At 36.2% G+C, this 22296-nt stretch overlaps 5 pseudogenes; all 5 read left to right on the top strand.

Moving 5' to 3' along the window:
* The first annotated feature begins 1657 nt into the window (after nucleotides 1-1657).
* LOC129766026 (nuclear pore glycoprotein p62-like) lies at nucleotides 1658-2945 on the top strand (annotated as a pseudogene).
* Nucleotides 2946-3504: 559 nt separating this feature from the next.
* Nucleotides 3505-6855, top strand: LOC129766027 (nuclear pore glycoprotein p62-like; annotated as a pseudogene).
* A 550-nt stretch (nucleotides 6856-7405) lies between these two features.
* LOC129766028 (nuclear pore glycoprotein p62-like) lies at nucleotides 7406-10756 on the top strand (annotated as a pseudogene).
* A 559-nt stretch (nucleotides 10757-11315) lies between these two features.
* Nucleotides 11316-15215, top strand: LOC129766029 (nuclear pore glycoprotein p62-like; annotated as a pseudogene).
* A 559-nt stretch (nucleotides 15216-15774) lies between these two features.
* LOC129766030 (nuclear pore glycoprotein p62-like) lies at nucleotides 15775-19111 on the top strand (annotated as a pseudogene).
* Nucleotides 19112-22296: the final 3185 nt, after the last annotated feature.

Genomic DNA, 22296 nt, shown 5'->3' on the forward strand with positions numbered 1-22296 from the left:
AAATGAAAAATTGAAACAGGAGAATGAAAAGCTGAAGGCAACGAAAGGAGTGAGTCTCCTAAATTGTTGCTGTTTTAGCTTATTGTTGTGCATGATAGGCGTGGTGGCGAGGGCGGTTTTCAATTATTTTTAGAATTAATAATTAAGGATGTTTTGTTTTTGTTACGTGTTGTAGAGTTTATTTAAGCTCCTGTTATATTTTTAGATGATTTTTTGGGTTTATTAACTAATTACTTACTTATTATTATTCAATTTTTTAATTGAATTTTTCAAAATGAAAGCCATCAAATCATGTTTTATAATGCATTGTAGTTTTAGTGGAATTGTATTAAATATAACATTTTACGAACAATGATAGGGTTTTTATGCCTTTTTGAGAGAGAACATTTGCGTTGTTCTACTCACAGAGGCTTTTCCCTATCAAAAAGATAAAGATTTTAGATGATTTTTTGAGGTTTTTTAGTTTTTAGTCTCGTTGAGGTTTTTAGGTTTAGTAATTTATTTTTTATTCATTGCTATTTAAATTTTTAATTGAATTTAATAACATTTAACGAAAAATGATAGGGTTTTTATGCCTTTCTGAGAAAGAATATTGTATTGTTCTACTCACAGAGGCTTTTCCCTATTCTTAAACAAGAACAATTCTTGATTGTCGAAAAAATATGATTGATTTCAAATAAAACCTTTAAAAATGTATTCCATTTTGTTTTATTATAATAATTTGCACTAGTCCCTCCAAACGCAAATATCATTTGAAGGGTTTTTTGTCTGCTGTATTCGGCTTTTTTGTTTTCAAAACAATCAAATCTCTCTTTTTCTCTTTCTCTTCAACTTTTCCGGTCTCTTCATCTCTCTATCTCTTAATCACTTCATCTGTTCATCTCTTGGTCTTTTGATCTCTTTATCCTTTTATCTTTTTATTTCTTTATCTCTTTATCTCTTTATCTCTTTATCACTTTATCTCTTTATTTCTTTATCTCTATATCTCTTTATCTCTTCATCTATTCATCTCTTCATCTCTTTATCTCTTTTCGCCTTATCTCTTCACCTCATTTATCTCTTTATCTATTTATCTCTTTCTCTCTTTATCTCTGTATCTCTGTATCTTTTTATCTCTTTATCTTTCTCTCTTTATCTCTTTCTCTTTTTATCTTTTTCTCTTTTTCTCAATTTATTCCCATCTCTTCATCTCATTCTTATTTTCTCACTTTCGCACTTTGCCACTTTTTCACATTCTCAGTTTATTATTTTCAGCATTTTACTCACTTTCTCACATCCACTTTCACACTTTCCAACATTCGCTCTTTTTTACATTTGTTGTCGGTAACGATCTGTACTCACCGTTTCATCAGGATTTTATTGTTCACTAGCTGACCCGCCTAACTTCGTCCCGCCCAGAATGGATTTTTATTGTTATGAATACTTTCAATCATTCACGTTTTCTTAATAAGTGAACGCTCATAGTAAAAGGAAATTGTAAAAGCTCAATTAGAATCCTTCACAATTTCTTTTTACTATAAACTTAATAGAACTTCTACCAAATCTCGTCATTATAATATTCTCGTATAATATTCATTCATTCTCGTTCAAGATTCTTCAATCACTTGCATTTAGTTTCCACTTCACCCCCCGATAGGTTGAAATTAATCCACCGAAAATGACTGTAGTGAAAGTGAAAGGTGTATGTATGAAATTCAATCACATTTATTATCTTCGAAAATAACTAGCCCTGATCCGAATCATCCAGCTTGAACCGTGAAATTTGGAGAAAAATTCAGACGAATTTCAAATAATTATTTTAGTCGTTGCACCATCTGGTTATAAATCAAATGCCATTCATAAAGTCTGTGATTTGATTCTTTCTGGGAACCCTAAATTTAAAAAGCTTGCATTATCTGGAAACGATATGAAAGAACGACATTGGAAATTATTGTTTATAGAACTGTCACGTCAGAATATATGTTTACCTTTGCTTCCATCGTGTTTCGCGTCTCGTCCTGTTCAGTTTTCTCACGTAAAATTGTTGTTAGCAGCAAAATGAGTTTTACTTTCGGTAACCCGGTTGCGAGCGTTGCGCCAACGATGGGCACCACCAATCCAGTGACGACCGCCAGTACTGGTTTCGGATTTGGCGCGTCTACATTCGGAGTTCCGGCTCTACCACGTCTGCTGCAGCTGCTACCTCATCTAGTGCTCCGACACTTAGTTTCGGTGCAGGTTTTACAGCTACAACTTCGGTCACAGCAGCATCTACAGCAGCCGGTCAATTAACGTTGGGAAGTTTCACCGTTTCAAATCCAGCAGCTCAGCCGGCGGCAAATTTGACAACGACCACGCAAACAACTCAGTCATCTTCGGTATCCGGTACACAGCTGAACTTCTGTCAGTTGGAAGAATTCATAAACAAATGGACGCTCGAGTTGGAGGAACAGGAGAAGCTTTTTACTAACCAAGCTACCCAGGTGAACGCTTGGGATAAACTTTTGTTGGGCAATGGCGAAAAAATAGTTGCCCTCAATGAGGCTGTCGAGAAGGTGAAGGCCGAGTAAGATGCAATGGAGCAGGAGCTAGAATTCGTCACTGCTCAGCATACCGATTTGGAGGAGTGTATTATACCGCTCGAGGAGGAACTTTCCAAAATCGTTCAGGTTGATATCGAACGAGGCCAAACTTACTCAATGGCGGAAACATTAGACTCGCAGCTCAAACAAATGTCCGAGGATCTCAAGGAAGTGATTGAACATATAAACGAGTCGAACAAATACTCCGATCCGAGCGATCCTTTGGTGCAGATTGGAAAGATACTAAATGCTCACATGAATTCTCTACAATGGATTGAATCATCCACCTCCAGCATAACCACCCGTTTGGAGGAAATTGGTAAAATGCACGATACACTGAGAAAGGATAACGAGCGATTATTTCGGTTGTATTATGACAATTAAAACTCGACATAGTTGGTATTTCAATAAAGATATGTAAATGTTGAAATTAATGTTCTTCTTTTTCATTCAATGATGTTACGCACATTCCACATTATAAGCATTGTTCCAACAGTGATCGTCATTTGCTTGTGCACCCCGATGAGGAAAAAATCGAGTGCGAGTTTTGCCACAAAAAGTTCATCGATTCCGGATATTTCCTTAGCATTGGCAGATAAATTACTGAGGCACAAATGGTTTCGGCCGAATTTTCTGATTTGACAATACACATATCCTTCCTTTAGAACACTTTTCAAACTATTGAACAATTGAAAAATACCGAACAAAACCAAAAACGTTTTCGTTACATTTTTCGTCAATAGTATTTTTTTATTTTACACCATATAAAATCATACCATACACATAATAATGTCAGAAAGAAAAATGATGCAAAAGTAGGCCGAAAGCTTTTTCCTTGCATTTTGATTCGATCAAAGCAAGCATTGTGTGTATGGAATAACAATGCTCACTGAAGGTTATAACAACAAGAAAAGAGCAAGTAATATAACCTTCAACCAGGAAAATGAAGCAAATGACCTTCAAGCCAAGGATTCCCACAGGATTAGGAGGCCTCAAAAGTTCTCGGGCCTACCAGGAAGCAGGAAGAGATGGAGGTGGACCAAAAAAAGATCGCTTTCCAGTCGAACCAGCCCACAATGAGAAGTACATCTATCCAGATGTGGATTGGATCGAAGATGAAATTCCGCCACCACTTGTGCCGAGCGATAGACCCCAGGTATGGTTTTGGAGCATTGCTCATTCGAACATGGATTTTATCGAGAATGAAAGGCCGCCGCCGTTGGTTCCCAATGACACATATCTTCGGGCTGACGACGAGGATGTGTTCGATTGGGAACCAACTAATTTTTCAGAAATCGAAGATGCCATATTCAGGAAGATGAAAGCTGAAAGAAGTCTTTGGAATATTAGGGCCGAAAATGAAAAATTGAAACAGGAGAATGAAAAGCTGAAGGCAACGAAAGGAGTGAGTCTCCTAAATTGTTGCTGTTTTAGCTTATTGTTGTGCATGATAGGCGTGGTGGCGAGGGCGGTTTTCAATTATTTTTAGAATTAATAATTAAGGATGTTTTGTTTTTGTTACGTGTTGTAGAGTTTATTTAAGCTCCTGTTATATTTTTAGATGATTTTTTGGGTTTATTAACTAATTACTTACTTATTATTATTCAAATTTTTAATTGAATTTTTCAAAATGAAAGCCATCAAATCATGTTTTATAATGCATTGTAGTTTTAGTGGAATTGTATTAAATATAACATTTTACGAACAATGATAGGGTTTTTATGCCTTTTTGAGAGAGAACATTTGCGTTGTTCTACTCACAGAGGCTTTTCCCTATTCAAAAAGATAAAGATTTTAGATGATTTTTTGAGGTTTTTTAGTTTTTAGTCTCGTTGAGGTTTTTAGGTTTAGTAATTTATTTTTTATTCATTGCTATTTAAATTTTTAATTGAATTTAATAACATTTAACGAAAAATGATAGGGTTTTTATGCCTTTCTGAGAAAGAATATTGTATTGTTCTACTCACAGAGGCTTTTCCCTATTCTTAAACAAGAACAATTCTTGATTGTCGAAAAAATATGATTGATTTCAAATAAAACCTTTAAAAATGTATTCCATTTTGTTTTATTATAATAATTTGCACTAGTCCCTCCAAACGCAAATATCATTTGAAGGGTTTTTTGTCTGCTGTATTCGGCTTTTTTGTTTTCAAAACAATCAAATCTCTCTTTTTCTCTTTCTCTTCAACTTTTCCGGTCTCTTCATCTCTCTATCTCTTAATCACTTCATCTGTTCATCTCTTGGTCTTTTGATCTCTTTATCCTTTTATCTTTTTATTTCTTTATCTCTTTATCTCTTTATCACTTTATCTCTTTATTTCTTTATCTCTATATCTCTTTATCTCTTCATCTGTTCATCTCTTCATCTCTTTATCTCTTTTCGCCTTATCTCTTCACCTCATTTATCTCTTTATCTATTTATCTCTTTCTCTCTTTATCTCTGTATCTCTGTATCTTTTTATCTCTTTATCTTTTTCTCTTTATCTCTTTCTCTTTTTATCTTTTTTTCTTTTTCTCAATTTATTCCCATCTCTTCATCTCATTCTTATTTTCTCACTTTCGCACTTTGCCACTTTTTCACATTCTCAGTTTATTATTTTCAGCATTTTACTCACTTTCTCACATCCACTTTCACACTTTCCAACATTCGCTCTTTTTTACATTTGTTGTCGGTAACGATCTGTACTCACCGTTTCATCAGGATTTTATTGTTCACTAGCTGACCCGCCTAACTTCGTCCCGCCCAGAATGGATTTTTATTGTTATGAATACTTTCAATCATTCACGTTTTCTTAATAAGTGAACGCTCACAGTAAAAGGAAATTGTAAAAGCTCAATTAGAATTCTTCACAATTTCTTTTTACTATAAACTTAATAGAACTTCTACCAAATCTCGTCATTATAATATTCTCGTATAATATTCATTCATTCTCGTTCAAGATTCTTCAATCACTTGCATTTAGTTTCCACTTCACCCCCCGATAGGTTGAAATTAATCCACCGAAAATGACTGTAGTGAAAGTGAAAGGTGTATGTATGAAATTCAATCACATTTATTATCTTCGAAAATAACTAGCCCTGATCCGAATCATCCAGCTTGAACCGTGAAATTTGGAGAAAAATTCAGACGAATTTCAAATAATTATTTTAGTCGTTGCACCATCTGGTTATAAATCAAATGCCATTCATAAAGTCTGTGATTTGATTCTTTCTGGGAACCCTAAATTTAAAAAGCTTGCATTATCTGGAAACGATATGAAAGAACGACATTGGAAATTATTGTTTATAGAACTGTCACGTCAGAATATATGTTTACCTTTGCTTCCATCGTGTTTCGCGTCTCGTCCTGTTCAGTTTTCTCACGTAAAATTGTTGTTAGCAGCAAAATGAGTTTTACTTTCGGTAACCCGGTTGCGAGCGTTGCGCCAACGATGGGCACCACCAATCCAGTGACGACCGCCAGTACTGGTTTCGGATTTGGCGCGTCTACATTCGGAGTTCCGGCTCTACCACGTCTGCTGCAGCTGCTACCTCATTTAGTGCTCCGACACTTAGTTTCGGTGCAGGTCTTACAGCTACAACTTCGGTCACAGCAGCATCTACAGCAGCCGGTCAATTAACGTTGGGAAGTTTCACCGCTTCAAATCCAGCAGCTCAGCCGGCGGCAAATTTGACAACGACCACGCAAACAACTCAGTCATCTTCGGTATCCGGTACACAGCTGAACTTCTGTCAGTTGGAAGAATTCATAAACAAATGGACGCTCGAGTTGGAGGAACAGGAGAAGCTTTTTACTAACCAAGCTACCCAGGTGAACGCTTGGGATAAACTTTTGTTGGGCAATGGCGAAAAAATAGTTGCCCTCAATGAGGCTGTCGAGAAGGTGAAGGCCGAGTAAGATGCAATGGAGCAGGAGCTAGAATTCGTCACTGCTCAGCATACCGATTTGGAGGAGTGTATTATACCGCTCGAGGAGGAACTTTCCAAAATCGTTCAGGTTGATATCGAACGAGGCCAAACTTACTCAATGGCGGAAACATTAGACTCGCAGCTCAAACAAATGTCCGAGGATCTCAAGGAAGTGATTGAACATATAAACGAGTCGAACAAATACTCCGATCCGAGCGATCCTTTGGTGCAGATTGGAAAGATACTAAATGCTCACATGAATTCTCTACAATGGATTGAATCATCCACCTCCAGCATAACCACCCGTTTGGAGGAAATTGGTAAAATGCACGATACACTGAGAAAGGATAACGAGCGATTATTTCGGTTGTATTATGACAATTAAAACTCGACATAGTTGGTATTTCAATAAAGATATGTAAATGTTGAAATTAATGTTCTTCTTTTTCATTCAATGATGTTACGCACATTCCACATTATTATAACAGTGATCGTCATTTGCTTGTGCACCCCGATGAGGAAAAAATCGAGTGCGAGTTTTGCCACAAAAAGTTCATCGATTCCGGATATTTCCTTAGCATTGGCAGATAAATTACTGAGGCACAAATGGTTTCGGCCGAATTTTCTGATTTGACAATACACATATCCTTCCTTTAGAACACTTTTCAAACTATTGAACAATTGAAAAATACCGAACAAAACCAAAAACGTTTTCGTTACATTTTTCGTCAATAGTATTTTTTTATTTTACACCATATAAAATCATACCATACACATAATAATGTCAGAAAGAAAAATGATGCAAAAGTAGGCCGAAAGCTTTTTCCTTGCATTTTGATTCGATCAAAGCAAGCATTGTGTGTATGGAATAACAATGCTCACTGAAGGTTATAACAACAAGAAAAGAGCAAGTAATATAACCTTCAACCAGGAAAATGAAGCAAATGACCTTCAAGCCAAGGATTCCCACAGGATTAGGAGGCCTCAAAAGTTCTCGGGCCTACCAGGAAGCAGGAAGAGATGGAGGTGGACCAAAAAAAGATCGCTTTCCAGTCGAACCAGCCCACAATGAGAAGTACATCTATCCAGATGTGGATTGGATCGAAGATGAAATTCCGCCACCACTTGTGCCGAGCGATAGACCCCAGGTATGGTTTTGGAGCATTGCTCATTCGAACATGGATTTTATCGAGAATGAAAGGCCGCCGCCGTTGGTTCCCAATGACACATATCTTCGGGCTGACGACGAGGATGTGTTCGATTGGGAACCAACTAATTTTTCAGAAATCGAAGATGCCATATTCAGGAAGATGAAAGCTGAAAGAAGTCTTTGGAATATTAGGGCCGAAAATGAAAAATTGAAACAGGAGAATGAAAAGCTGAAGGCAACGAAAGGAGTGAGTCTCCTAAATTGTTGCTGTTTTAGCTTATTGTTGTGCATGATAGGCGTGGTGGCGAGGGCGGTTTTCAATTATTTTTAGAATTAATAATTAAGGATGTTTTGTTTTTGTTACGTGTTGTAGAGTTTATTTAAGCTCCTGTTATATTTTTAGATGATTTTTTGGGTTTATTAACTAATTACTTACTTATTATTATTCAATTTTTTAATTGAATTTTTCAAAATGAAAGCCATCAAATCATGTTTTATAATGCATTGTAGTTTTAGTGGAATTGTATTAAATATAACATTTTACGAACAATGATAGGGTTTTTATGCCTTTTTGAGAGAGAACATTTGCGTTGTTCTACTCACAGAGGCTTTTCCCTATTCAAAAAGATAAAGATTTTAGATGATTTTTTGAGGTTTTTTAGTTTTTAGTCTCGTTGAGGTTTTTAGGTTTAGTAATTTATTTTTTATTCATTGCTATTTAAATTTTTAATTGAATTTAATAACATTTAACGAAAAATGATAGGGTTTTTATGCCTTTCTGAGAAAGAATATTGTATTGTTCTACTCACAGAGGCTTTTCCCTATTCTTAAACAAGAACAATTCTTGATTGTCGAAAAAATATGATTGATTTCAAATAAAACCTTTAAAAATGTATTCCATTTTGTTTTATTATAATAATTTGCACTAGTCCCTCCAAACGCAAATATCATTTGAAGGGTTTTTTGTCTGCTGTATTCGGCTTTTTTGTTTTCAAAACAATCAAATCTCTCTTTTTCTCTTTCTCTTCAACTTTTCCGGTCTCTTCATCTCTCTATCTCTTAATCACTTCATCTGTTCATCTCTTGGTCTTTTGATCTCTTTATCCTTTTATCTTTTTATTTCTTTATCTCTTTATCTCTTTATCACTTTATCTCTTTATTTCTTTATCTCTATATCTCTTTATCTCTTCATCTGTTCATCTCTTCATCTCTTTATCTCTTTTCGCCTTATCTCTTCACCTCATTTATCTCTTTATCTATTTATCTCTTTCTCTCTTTATCTCTGTATCTCTGTATCTTTTTATCTCTTTATCTTTTTCTCTTTATCTCTTTCTCTTTTTATCTTTTTTTCTTTTTCTCAATTTATTCCCATCTCTTCATCTCATTCTTATTTTCTCACTTTCGCACTTTGCCACTTTTTCACATTCTCAGTTTATTATTTTCAGCATTTTACTCACTTTCTCACATCCACTTTCACACTTTCCAACATTCGCTCTTTTTTACATTTGTTGTCGGTAACGATCTGTACTCACCGTTTCATCAGGATTTTATTGTTCACTAGCTGACCCGCCTAACTTCGTCCCGCCCAGAATGGATTTTTATTGTTATGAATACTTTCAATCATTCACGTTTTCTTAATAAGTGAACGCTCATAGTAAAAGGAAATTGTAAAAGCTCAATTAGAATCCTTCACAATTTCTTTTTACTATAAACTTAATAGAACTTCTACCAAATCTCGTCATTATAATATTCTCGTATAATATTCATTCATTCTCGTTCAAGATTCTTCAATCACTTGCATTTAGTTTCCACTTCACCCCCCGATAGGTTGAAATTAATCCACCGAAAATGACTGTAGTGAAAGTGAAAGGTGTATGTATGAAATTCAATCACATTTATTATCTTCGAAAATAACTAGCCCTGATCCGAATCATCCAGCTTGAACCGTGAAATTTGGAGAAAAATTCAGACGAATTTCAAATAATTATTTTAGTCGTTGCACCATCTGGTTATAAATCAAATGCCATTCATAAAGTCTGTGATTTGATTCTTTCTGGGAACCCTAAATTTAAAAAGCTTGCATTATCTGGAAACGATATGAAAGAACGACATTGGAAATTATTGTTTATAGAACTGTCACGTCAGAATATATGTTTACCTTTGCTTCCATCGTGTTTCGCGTCTCGTCCTGTTCAGTTTTCTCACGTAAAATTGTTGTTAGCAGCAAAATGAGTTTTACTTTCGGTAACCCGGTTGCGAGCGTTGCGCCAACGATGGGCACCACCAATCCAGTGACGACCGCCAGTACTGGTTTCGGATTTGGCGCGTCTACATTCGGAGTTCCGGCTCTACCACGTCTGCTGCAGCTGCTACCTCATTTAGTGCTCCGACACTTAGTTTCGGTGCAGGTCTTACAGCTACAACTTCGGTCACAGCAGCATCTACAGCAGCCGGTCAATTAACGTTGGGAAGTTTCACCGCTTCAAATCCAGCAGCTCAGCCGGCGGCAAATTTGACAACGACCACGCAAACAACTCAGTCATCTTCGGTATCCGGTACACAGCTGAACTTCTGTCAGTTGGAAGAATTCATAAACAAATGGACGCTCGAGTTGGAGGAACAGGAGAAGCTTTTTACTAACCAAGCTACCCAGGTGAACGCTTGGGATAAACTTTTGTTGGGCAATGGCGAAAAAATAGTTGCCCTCAATGAGGCTGTCGAGAAGGTGAAGGCCGAGTAAGATGCAATGGAGCAGGAGCTAGAATTCGTCACTGCTCAGCATACCGATTTGGAGGAGTGTATTATACCGCTCGAGGAGGAACTTTCCAAAATCGTTCAGGTTGATATCGAACGAGGCCAAACTTACTCAATGGCGGAAACATTAGACTCGCAGCTCAAACAAATGTCCGAGGATCTCAAGGAAGTGATTGAACATATAAACGAGTCGAACAAATACTCCGATCCGAGCGATCCTTTGGTGCAGATTGGAAAGATACTAAATGCTCACATGAATTCTCTACAATGGATTGAATCATCCACCTCCAGCATAACCACCCGTTTGGAGGAAATTGGTAAAATGCACGATACACTGAGAAAGGATAACGAGCGATTATTTCGGTTGTATTATGACAATTAAAACTCGACATAGTTGGTATTTCAATAAAGATATGTAAATGTTGAAATTAATGTTCTTCTTTTTCATTCAATGATGTTACGCACATTCCACATTATAAGCATTGTTCCAACAGTGATCGTCATTTGCTTGTGCACCCCGATGAGGAAAAAATCGAGTGCGAGTTTTGCCACAAAAAGTTCATCGATTCCGGATATTTCCTTAGCATTGGCAGATAAATTACTGAGGCACAAATGGTTTCGGCCGAATTTTCTGATTTGACAATACACATATCCTTCCTTTAGAACACTTTTCAAACTATTGAACAATTGAAAAATACCGAACAAAACCAAAAACGTTTTCGTTACATTTTTCGTCAATAGTATTTTTTCATTTTACACCATATAAAATCATACCATACACATAATAATGTCAGAAAGAAAAATGATGCAAAAGTAGGCCGAAAGCTTTTTCCTTGCATTTTGATTCGATCAAAGCAAGCATTGTGTGTATGGAATAACAATGCTCACTGAAGGTTATAACAACAAGAAAAGAGCAAGTAATATAACCTTCAGCCAGGAAAATGAAGCAAATGACCTTCAAGCCAAGGATTCCCACAGGATTAGGAGGCCTCAAAAGTTCTCGGGCCTACCAGGAAGCAGGAAGAGATGGAGGTGGACCAAAAAAAGATCGCTTTCCAGTCGAACCAGCCCACAATGAGAAGTACATCTATCCAGATGTGGATTGGATCGAAGATGAAATTCCGCCACCACTTGTGCCGAGCGATAGACCCCAGGTATGGTTTTGGAGCATTGCTCATTCGAACATGGATTTTATCGAGAATGAAAGGCCGCCGCCGTTGGTTCCCAATGACACATATCTTCGGGCTGACGACGAGGATGTGTTCGATTGGGAACCAACTAATTTTTCAGAAATCGAAGATGCCATATTCAGGAAGATGAAAGCTGAAAGAAGTCTTTGGAATATTAGGGCCGAAAATGAAAAATTGAAACAGGAGAATGAAAAGCTGAAGGCAACGAAAGGAGTGAGTCTCCTAAATTGTTGCTGTTTTAGCTTATTGTTGTGCATGATAGGCGTGGTGGCGAGGGCGGTTTTCAATTATTTTTAGAATTAATAATTAAGGATGTTTTGTTTTTGTTACGTGTTGTAGAGTTTATTTAAGCTCCTGTTATATTTTTAGATGATTTTTTGGGTTTATTAACTAATTACTTACTTATTATTATTCAATTTTTTAATTGAATTTTTCAAAATGAAAGCCATCAAATCATGTTTTATAATGCATTGTAGTTTTAGTGGAATTGTATTAAATATAACATTTTACGAACAATGATAGGGTTTTTATGCCTTTTTGAGAGAGAACATTTGCGTTGTTCTACTCACAGAGGCTTTTCCCTATTCAAAAAGATAAAGATTTTAGATGATTTTTTGAGGTTTTTTAGTTTTTAGTCTCGTTGAGGTTTTTAGGTTTAGTAATTTATTTTTTATTCATTGCTATTTGAATTTTTAATTGAATTTAATAACATTTAACGAAAAATGATAGGGTTTTTATGCCTTTCTGAGAAAGAATATTGTATTGTTCTACTCACAGAGGCTTTTCCCTATTCTTAAACAAGAACAATTCTTGATTGTCGAAAAAATATGATTGATTTCAAATAAAACCTTTAAAAATGTATTCCATTTTGTTTTATTATAATAATTTGCACTAGTCCCTCCAAACGCAAATATCATTTGAAGGGTTTTTTGTCTGCTGTATTCGGCTTTTTTGTTTTCAAAACAATCAAATCTCTCTTTTTCTCTTTCTCTTCAACTTTTCCGGTCTCTTCATCTCTCTATCTCTTAATCACTTCATCTGTTCATCTCTTGGTCTTTTGATCTCTTTATCCTTTTATCTTTTTATTTCTTTATCTCTTTATCTCTTTATCACTTTATCTCTTTATTTCTTTATCTCTATATCTCTTCATCTATTCATCTCTTCATCTCTTTATCTCTTTTCGCCTTATCTCTTCACCTCATTTATCTCTTTATCTATTTATCTCTTTCTCTCTTTATCTCTGTATCTCTGTATCTTTTTATCTCTTTATCTTTTTCTCTTTATCTCTTTCTCTTTTTATCTTTTTCTCTTTTTCTCAATTTATTCCCATCTCTTCATCTCATTCTTATTTTCTCACTTTCGCACTTTGCCACTTTTTCACATTCTCAGTTTATTATTTTCAGCATTTTACTCACTTTCTCACATCCACTTTCACACTTTCCAACATTCGCTCTTTTTTACATTTGTTGTCGGTAACGATCTGTACTCACCGTTTCATCAGGATTTTATTGTTCACTAGCTGACCCGCCTAACTTCGTCCCGCCCAGAATGGATTTTTATTGTTATGAATACTTTCAATCATTCACGTTTTCTTAATAAGTGAACGCTCATAGTAAAAGGAATTTTTTTTTTTTTTTTATCTTCGCTTATTTTTCGTCGGCCTATTTCCGCCACTTTTAGTGCCAATCACCGACATCAGGGAGGCGACTCCACCTGTTCCTACCTATCAGACTCAACAACTCATGAGCCGGGCCAACTTCTTTTACTTCCGCTCCGAAGGAAGACGTAACCAGAGATTTTTCGCCTCAGAAAATCCCAACGACGCCAGCTGGGATTGAACCCAGGCCGATCGGATTGTGAGGCTGTTACGCTAACCATACAACCACTGGCGCCGTCGAAAAAAAAAGGAAATTGTAAAAGCTCAATTAGAATCCTTCACAATTTCTTTTTACTATAAACTTAATAGAACTTCTACCAAATCTCGTCATTATAATATTCTCGTATAATATTCATTCATTCTCGTTCAAGATTCTTCAATCACTTGCATTTAGTTTCCACTTCACCCCCCGATAGGTTGAAATTAATCCACCGAAAATGACTGTAGTGAAAGTGAAAGGTGTATGTATGAAATTCAATCACATTTATTATCTTCGAAAATAACTAGCCCTGATCCGAATCATCCAGCTTGAACCGAAATTTGAAATTTGGAGAAAAATTCAGACGAATTTCAAATAATTATTTTAGTCGTTGCACCATCTGGTTATAAATCAAATGCCATTCATAAAGTCTGTGATTTGATTCTTTCTGGGAGCCCTAAATTTAAAAAGCTTGCATTATCTGGAAACGATATGAAAGAACGACATTGGAAATTATTGTTTATAGCAAGGCGTGTAGAAGTATAACCTAAGGTGGGCCAACTTGCTAAAACCACTCTTCAGCCATCTTGGAAGTCTACTGTGTTTTGTTTGTAAACAAAACACAATACGCTAGTACCGAAGCTCGCTCCTGATCAGTCTGTCTCTTTCACGCTACAAGCAAATAATTCCCCTTCTGCTTTCTTCCGTACTGCTTTCATATACCGCTCCCCTACCCAACTTAGTGACGAAACGGCCTCACCTAGTACCATAGACCCGTCTTGGTTTATAGAACTGTCACGTCAGAATATATGTTTACCTTTGCTTCCATCGTGTTTCGCGTCTCGTCCTGTTCAGTTTTCTCACGTAAAATTTTTGTTAGCAGCAAAATGAGTTTTACTTTCGGTAACCCGGTTGCGAGCGTTGCGCCAACGATGGGCACCACCAATCCGGTGACGACCGCCAGTACTGGTTTCGGATTTGGCGCGTCTACATTCGGAGTTCCGGCTCTACCACGTCTGCTGCAGCTGCTACCTCATCTAGTGCTCCGACACTTAGTTTCGGTGCAGGTCTTACAGCTACAACTTCGGTCACAGCAGCATCTACAGCAGCCGGTCAATTAACGTTGGGAAGTTTCACCGCTTCAAATCCAGCAGCTCAGCCGGCGGCAAATTTGACAACGACCACGCAAACAACTCAGTCATCTTCGGTATCCGGTACACAGCTGAACTTCTGTCAGTTGGAAGAATTCATAAACAAATGGACGCTCGAGTTGGAGGAACAGGAGAAGCTTTTTACTAACCAAGCTACCCAGGTGAACGCTTGGGATAAACTTTTGTTGGGCAATGGCGAAAAAATAGTTGCCCTCAATGAGGCTGTCGAGAAGGTGAAGGCCGAGTAAGATGCAATGGAGCAGGAGCTAGAATTCGTCACTGCTCAGCATACCGATTTGGAGGAGTGTATTATACCGCTCGAGGAGGAACTTTCCAAAATCGTTCAGGTTGATATCGAACGAGGCCAAACTTACTCAATGGCGGAAACATTAGACTCGCAGCTCAAACAAATGTCCGAGGATCTCAAGGAAATGATTGAACATATAAACGAGTCGAACAAATACTCCGATCCGAGCGATCCTTTGGTGCAGATTGGAAAGATACTAAATGCTCACATGAATTCTCTACAATGGATTGAATCATCCACCTCCAGCATAACCACCCGTTTGGAGGAAATTGGTATAATGCACGATACACTGAGAAAGGATAACGAGCGATTATTTCGGTTGTATTATGACAATTAAAACTCGACATAGTTGGTATTTCAATAAAGATATGTAAATGTTGAAATTAATGTTCTTCTTTTTCATTCAATGATGTTACGCACATTCCACATTATAAGCATTGTTCCAACAGTGATCGTCATTTGCTTGTGCACCCCGATGAGGAAAAAATCGAGTGCGAGTTTTGCCACAAAAAGTTCATCGATTCCGGATATTTCCTTAGCATTGGCAGATAAATTACTGAGGCACAAATGGTTTCGGCCGAATTTTCTGATTTGACAATACACATATCCTTCCTTTAGAACACTTTTCAAACTATTGAACAATTGAAAAATACCGAACAAAACCAAAAACGTTATCGTTACATTTTTCGTCAATAGTATTTTTTCATTTTACACCATATAAAATCATACCATACACATAATAATGTCAGAAAGAAAAATGATGCAAAAGTAGGCCGAAAGCTTTTTCCTTGCATTTTGATTCGATCAAAGCAAGCATTGTGTGTATGGAATAACAATGCTCACTGAAGGTTATAACAACAAGAAAAGAGCAAGTAATATAACCTTCAGCCAGGAAAATGAAGCAAATGACCTTCAAGCCAAGGATTCCCACAGGATTAGGAGGCCTCAAAAGTTCTCGGGCCTACCAGGAAGCAGGAAGAGATGGAGGTGGACCAAAAAAAGATCGCTTTCCAGTCGAACCAGCCCACAATGAGAAGTACATCTATCCAGATGTGGATTGGATCGAAGATGAAATTCCGCCACCACTTGTGCCGAGCGATAGACCCCAGGTATGGTTTTGGAGCATTGCTCATTCGAACATGGATTTTATCGAGAATGAAAGGCCGCCGCCGTTGGTTCCCAATGACACATATCTTCGGGCTGACGACGAGGATGTGTTCGATTGGGAACCAACTAACTTTTCAGAAATCGAAGATGCCATATTCAGGAAGATGAAAGCTGAAAGAAGTCTTTGGAATATTAGGGCCGAAAATGAAAAATTGAAACAGGAGAATGAAAATCTGAAGGCAACGAAAGGAGTGAGTCTCCTAAATTGTTTCTGTTTTAGCTTATTGTTGTGCATGATAGGCGTGGTGGCGAGGGCGGTTTTCAATTATTTTTAGAATTAATAATTAAGGATGTTTTGTTTTTGTTACGTGTTGTAGAGTTTATTTAAGCTCCTGTTATATTTTTAGATGATTTTTTTGGGTTTTTGGGTTTATTAACTAATTACTTATTTATTATTATTCAATTTTTTAATTGAATTTTTCAAAATGAAAGGCATCAAATCATGTTTTATAATGCATTGTAGTTTTAGTGGAATTGTATTAAATATAACATTTTACGAAAAATGATAGGGTTTTTATGCCTTTTTGAGAGAGAACATTTGCGTTGTTCTACTCACAGAGGCTTTTCCCTATTCAAAAAGATAAAGATTTTAGATGATTTTTTGAGGTTTTTTAGTTTTAAGTCTCGTTGAGGTTTTTAGGTTTAGTAATTTATTTTTTATTCATTGCTATTTAAATTTTTAATTGAATTTAATAACATTTAACGAAAAATGATAGGGTTTTTATGCCTTCTGAGAAAGAATATTGTATTGTTCTACTCACAGAGGCTTTTCCCTATTCTTAAACAAGAACAATTCTTGATTGTCGAAAAAATATGATTGATTTCAAATAAAACCTTTAAAAATGTATTCCATTTTGTTTTATTATAATAATTTGCACTAGTCCCTCCAAACGCAAATATCATTTGAAGGGTTTTTTGTCTGCTGTATTCGGCTTTCTTTGTTTTCAAAACAATCAAATCTTTCTTTTTCTCTTTCTCTTCAACTTTTCCGGTCTCTTCATCTCTCTATCTCTTAATCACTTTATCTGTTCATCTCTTGGTCTTTTGATCTCTTTATCCTTTTATCTTTTTATTTCTTTATCTCTTTATCTCTTTATCTCTTTATCTCTATATCTCTTTATCTCTTCATCTATTCATCTCTTCATCTCTTTATCTCTTTTCGCCTTATCTCTTCACCTCATTTATCTCTTTATCTATTTATCTCTTTCTCTCTTTATCTCTGTATCTCTGTATCTTTTTATCTCTTTATCTCTTTATCTTTCTCTCTTTATCTCTTTCTCTTTTTATCTTTTTCTCAATTTATTCCCATCTCTTCATCTCATTCTTATTTTCTCACTTTCGCACTTTGCCACTTTTTCACATTCTCAGTTTATTATTTTCATCATTTTACTCATTTTCTCACATCCACTTTCACACTTTCCAACATTCGCTCTTTTTTACATTTGTTGTCGGTAACGATCTGTACTCACCGTTTCATCAGGATTTTATTGTTCACTAGCTGACCCGCCTAACTTCGTCCCGCCCAGAATGGATTTTTATTGTTATGAATACTTTCAATCATTCACGTTTTCTTAATAAGTGAACGCTCATAGTAAAAGGAAATTGTAAAAGCTCAATTAGAATCCTTCACAATTTCTTTTTACTATAAACTTAATAGAACTTCTACCAAATCTCGTCATTATAATATTCTCGTATAATATTCATTCATTCTCGTTCAAGATTCTTCAATCACTTGCATTTAGTTTCCACTTCACCCCCCGATAGGTTGAAATTAATCCACCGAAAATGACTGTAGTGAAAGTGAAAGGTGTATGTATGAAATTCAATCACATTTATTATCTTCGAAAATAACTAGCCCTGATCCGAATCATCCAGCTTGAACCGAAATTTGAAATTTGGAGAAAAATTCAGACGAATTTCAAATAATTATTTTAGTCGTTGCACCATCTGGTTATAAATCAAATGCCATTCATAAAGTCTGTGATTTGATTCTTTCTGGGAGCCCTAAATTTAAAAAGCTTGCATTATCTGGAAACGATATGAAAGAACGACATTGGAAATTATTGTTTATAGAACTGTCACGTCAGAATATATGTTTACCTTTGCTTCCATCGTGTTTCGCGTCTCGTCCTGTTCAGTTTTCTCACGTAAAATTTTTGTTAGCAGCAAAATGAGTTTTACTTTCGGTAACCCGGTTGCGAGCGTTGCGCCAACGATGGGCACCACCAATCCAGTGACGACCGCCAGTACTGGTTTCGGATTTGGCGCGTCTACATTCGGAGTTCCGGCTCTACCACGTCTGCTGCAGCTGCTACCTCATCTAGTGCTCCGACACTTAGTTTCGGTGCAGGTTTTACAGCTACAACTTCGGTCACAGCAGCCGGTCAATTAACGTTGGGAAGTTTCACCGTTTCAAATCCAGCAGCTCAGCCGGCGGCAAATTTGACAACGACCACGCAAACAACTCAGTCATCTTCGGTATCCGGTACACAGCTGAACTTCTGTCAGTTGGAAGAATTCATAAACAAATGGACGCTCGAGTTGGAGGAACAGGAGAAGCTTTTTACTAACCAAGCTACCCAGGTGAACGCTTGGGATAAACTTTTGTTGGGCAATGGCGAAAAAATAGTTGCCCTCAATGAGGCTGTCGAGAAGGTGAAGGCCGAGTAAGATGCAATGGAGCAGGAGCTAGAATTCGTCACTGCTCAGCATACCGATTTGGAGGAGTGTATTATACCGCTCGAGGAGGAACTTTCCAAAATCGTTCAGGTTGATATCGAACGAGGCCAAACTTACTCAATGGCGGAAACATTAGACTCGCAGCTCAAACAAATGTCCGAGGATCTCAAGGAAGTGATTGAACATATAAACGAGTCGAACAAATACTCCGATCCGAGCGATCCTTTGGTGCAGATTGGAAAGATACTAAATGCTCACATGAATTCTCTACAATGGATTGAATCATCCACCTCCAGCATAACCACCCGTTTGGAGGAAATTGGTAAAATGCACGATACACTGAGGAAGGATAACGAGCGATCATTTCGGTTGTATTATGACAATTAAAACTCGACATAGTTGGTATTTCAATAAAGATATGTAAATGTTGAAATTAATGTTCTTCTTTTTCATTCAATGATGTTACGCACATTCCACATTATAAGCATTGTTCCAACAGTGATCGTCATTTGCTTGTGCACCCCGATGAGGAAAAAATCGAGTGCGAGTTTTGCCACAAAAAGTTCATCGATTCCGGATATTTCCTTAGCATTGGCAGATAAATTACTGAGGCACAAATGGTTTCGGTCGAATTTTCTGATTTGACAATACACAAGGAAGGGTTCCTTTAGAACACTTTTCAAACTATTGAACAATTGAAAAATACCGAACAAAACCAAAAACGTTTTCGTTACATTTTTCGTCAATAGTATTTTTTCATTTTACACCATATAAAATCATACCATACACATAATAATGTCAGAAAGAAAAATGATGCAAAAGTAGGCCGAAAGCTTTTTCCTTGCATTTTGATTCGATCAAAGCAAGCATTGTGTGTATGGAATAACAATGCTCACTGAAGGTTATAACAACAAAAAAAGAGCAAGTAATATAACCTTCAGCCAGGAAAATGAAGCAAATGACCTTCAAGCCAAGGATTCCCACAGGATTAGGAGGCCTCAAAAGTTCTCGGGCCTACCAGGAAGCAGGAAGAGATGGAGGTGGACCAAAAAAAGATCGCTTTCCAGTCGAACCAGCCCACAATGAGAAGTACATCTATCCAGATGTGGATTGGATCGAAGATGAAATTCCGCCACCACTTGTGCCGAGCGATAGACCCCAGGTATGGTTTTGGAGCATTGCTCATTCGAACATGGATTTTATCGAGAATGAAAGGCCGCCGCCGTTGGTTCCCAATGACACATATCTTCGGGCTGACGACGAGGATGTGTTCGATTGGGAACCAACTAATTTTTCAGAAATCGAAGATGCCATATTCAGGAAGATGAAAGCTGAAAGAAGTCTTTGGAATATTAGGGCCGAAAATGAAAAATTGAAACAGGAGAATGAAAAGCTGAAGGCAACGAAAGGAGTGAGTCTCCTAAATTGTTGCTGTTCTAGCTTATTGTTGTGCATGATAGGCGTGGTGGCGAGGGCGGTTTTCAATTATTTTTAGAATTAATAATTAAGGATGTTTTGTTTTTGTTACGTGTTGTAGAGTTTATTTAAGCTCCTGTTATATTTTTAGATGATTTTTTGGGCTTATTAACTAATTACTTACTTATTATTATTCAATTTTTTAATTGAATTTTTCAAAATAAAAACCATCAAATCATGTTTTATAATGCATTGTAGTTTTAGTGGAATTGTATTAAATATAACATTTTACGAACAATTATAGGGTTTTTATGCCTTTTTGAGAGAGAACATTTGCGTTGTTCTACTCACAGAGGCTTTTCCCTATTCAAAAAGATAAAGATTTTAGATGATTTTTTGAGGTTTTTTAGTTTTTAGTCTCGTTGAGGTTTTTAGGTTTAGTAATTTATTTTTTATTCATTGCTATTTAAATTTTTAATTGAATTTAATAACATTTAACGAAAAATGATAGGGTTTTTATGCCTTTCTGAGAAAGAATATTGTATTGTTCTACTCACAGAGGCTTTTCCCTATTCTTAAACAAGAACAATTCTTGATTGTCGAAAAAATATGATTGATTTCAAATAAAACCTTTAAAAATGTATTCCATTTTGTTTTATTATAATTTGCTCTAGTCCCTCCAAACGCAAATATCATTTGAAGGGTTTTTTGTCTGCTGTATTCGGCTTTTTTGTTTTCAAAACAATCAAATCTCTCTTTTTCTCTTTCTCTTCAACTTTTCCGGTCTCTTCATCTCTCTATCTCTTAATCACTTCATCTGTTCATCTCTTGGTCTTTTGATCTCTTTATCCTTTTATCTTTTTATTTCTTTATCTCTTTATCACTTTATCTCTTTATTTCTTTATCTCTATATCTCTTTATCTCTTCATCTATTCATCTCTTCATCTCTTTATCTCTTTTCGCCTTATCTCTTCACCTCATTTATCTCTTTATCTATTTATCTCTTTCTCTCTTTATCTCTGTATCTCTGTATCTTTTTATCTCTTTATCTTTCTCTCTTTATCTCTTTCTCTTTTTATCTTTTTCTCTTTTTCTCAATTTATTCCCATCTCTTCATCTCATTCTTATTTTCTCACTTTCGCACTTTGCCACTTTTTCACATTCTCAGTTTATTATTTTCAGCATTTTACTCACTTTCTCACATCCACTTTCACACTTTCCAACATTCGCTCTTTTTCACATTTGTTGTCGGTAACGATCTGTACTCACCGTTTCATCAGGATTTTATTGTTCACTAGCTGACCCGCCTAACTTCGTCCCGCCCAGAATGGATTTTTATTGTTATGAATACTTTCAATCATTCACGTTTTCTTAATAAGTGAACGCTCATAGTAAAAGGAAATTGTAAAAGCTCAATTAGAATCCTTCACAATTTCTTTTTACTATAAACTTAATAGAACTTCTACCAAATCTCGTCATTATAATATTCTCGTATAATATTCATTCATTCTCGTTCAAGATTCTTCAATCACTTGCATTTAGTTTCCACTTCACCCCCCGATAGGTTGAAATTAATCCACCGAAAATGACTGTAGTGAAAGTGAGAGGTGTATGTATGAAATTCAATCACATTTATTATCTTCGAAAATAACTAGCCTAGGATTGGTTCGACAACTCGCAAGCAGATCGGACAAGTTTTTAATCGATCCAACAAAGGTGTTTTTTTCACATCGAATAATAGTGTTCTTTTTCACCGGTTGCGCTTGCGAGTGGAGCGAAGTTTAAAGTGGTGCGCGCTGAGGATCCAAATCAGACACATTCATCACACACGCCACACAGCCGCGGCAAGTAGAAATTTATTTTTCTTTTGTTTCCCTATCATTCCTTCTACCTTCTGTGCACGATTTACACCATTGTTCAACTTTGTGTTAACCAAATCGGCAAACGTTGGCATTAGGGGTGATCATTATTTCTTATATACCGTTGAACTTTTATTGGATTTTTTTTTTCATTTTATCATTTTATTTAACATAAAATAAATTGAATTTAATATTCGCATCATAACCTTATTAAAAATATTTTTTTCACTTATTTATTTATTTTGATTATCATTATATTCTGTTCATATCGAACAGTTGACCGATTTTTTTTTATAT

Source organism: Toxorhynchites rutilus, chromosome 2, assembly GCF_029784135.1.
Source record: "Toxorhynchites rutilus septentrionalis strain SRP chromosome 2, ASM2978413v1, whole genome shotgun sequence".
Classification (NCBI taxonomy): domain Eukaryota; kingdom Metazoa; phylum Arthropoda; class Insecta; order Diptera; family Culicidae; genus Toxorhynchites; species Toxorhynchites rutilus.